The 1,307-nt window shown below is 39.1% G+C and overlaps 1 protein-coding gene across 3 annotated transcripts in view; it reads left to right on the top strand.

Annotated features, from left to right (window-relative positions):
* Positions 1-1,307, top strand: part of MARVELD2 (MARVEL domain containing 2) — a 21,497-nt gene that overhangs the window by 15,544 nt on the left and 4,646 nt on the right. The gene's annotated exons all lie outside the window — the stretch shown is intronic.

Raw genomic sequence — 1,307 nt, 5'->3', positions numbered from 1 at the left:
ATCTCTTGATGTCATTTGCACCTCCAAAAAAGATGAATGGTCCCAAAATGCAGACAAAGAAGTACCTGGGCAGCCCTAAACCATCAGCTGTTGAATGACCAGGTGTTTGAAGAAAGAGCTCTGTGTGGAAAATGGTTTGACATGTGACAGCCTCTCAAAGAAGGATCCTCGTTGGCCCCTTCCCTGTCCCAGTGGAAATCCTGTGTCAGAAGCTGCAGGAAAACATCCCAGCAGAAACTCTGAATTTTACTACCATGCTTCCAACGATGTTATTTTTATACATTTTTTCTTTCCTGGGCCTGAGAAGTCTTTGTCGAATTGCACAAGTGAGCTGGCACTAGAAGAAGTTGACTGAGCTGGATCACCTTTTGTTGGTGCAGTGTCTGTGCTTTAACAGTATCTCTCCAACTCCTTTGAGTAGGGTGTGTTGGAGAAGCACTATTTCCGGTGGTGAAAGCACTTCGTATTCCTGTTAGTGCTTGTTCCCATTTTCCATCCATTCTGTCTGTTTGGAGTTGCTTATTCTGAACATGTCATATAAATGCAATGATATAAATATGTAGCCTTTAATGTTCTGTATAATGTTTTCAAGGCTCATGCCTATGGTAGCATGAATTATTTCTTCATTTTTGTGATGGAAAATGTTGTGAATAACCCCACATGTTTGTTGATCCATTTATCAGTTGGTGAACATGTGGGTTCTTTCCAATTTTTTGGCTATTATCAATAATGCAATTATGAACATTTGTATGTATAACCTGTCCTTTTTAAAGTTGATACTTTAATCTATTCTGTAACTTAAAATTTTAAAAGAAAGTGCAAATATAGCTTTTTGCCTCATTGCCTCTGAAAAAGCAAGATGGGTCGCCAGCAGCTCTACTGGAGTCACCCAAGAAAATCTGGCCAAAGTTCTCATTCTTGCCAAGTCTGCTCACACCAACATGGTCTGATCTGGAGATACGAACTCAACACATGCTGTCTGTGTTTCTGTCAGTACCACAGTCATAGGCTTCATTAAGATGGACTAAATGAACGTCCTTGATTAGTCATGGAGATATCTACCTTACAGCATTGCTAGCTTTTTGTACATAAAAATAAAATAACTTCACATCCAGCAATCCCACTCCTAGATATCTATCCAAAATACACAAAAACACTGATTCAAAAAGATACGTGCACCCCCATGTGAACTGCTGCTTTATTTACAATTGAAAAGACATGGAAACAACCCAAATGCCCAAAAGTAGGTGACTGGATTAAAAAGATGTGGTACATATACACAATGGAATATTACTCAGCAACCAAAA

Source organism: Condylura cristata, unplaced genomic scaffold (assembly GCF_000260355.1).
Source record: "Condylura cristata isolate star-nosed mole 26May11 unplaced genomic scaffold, ConCri1.0 scaffold00007, whole genome shotgun sequence".
Lineage (NCBI taxonomy): Eukaryota > Metazoa > Chordata > Mammalia > Eulipotyphla > Talpidae > Condylura > Condylura cristata.
Note: the sequence above shows the minus strand (reverse complement) of the source record. Positions and strands in the feature narration are given on the sequence as shown.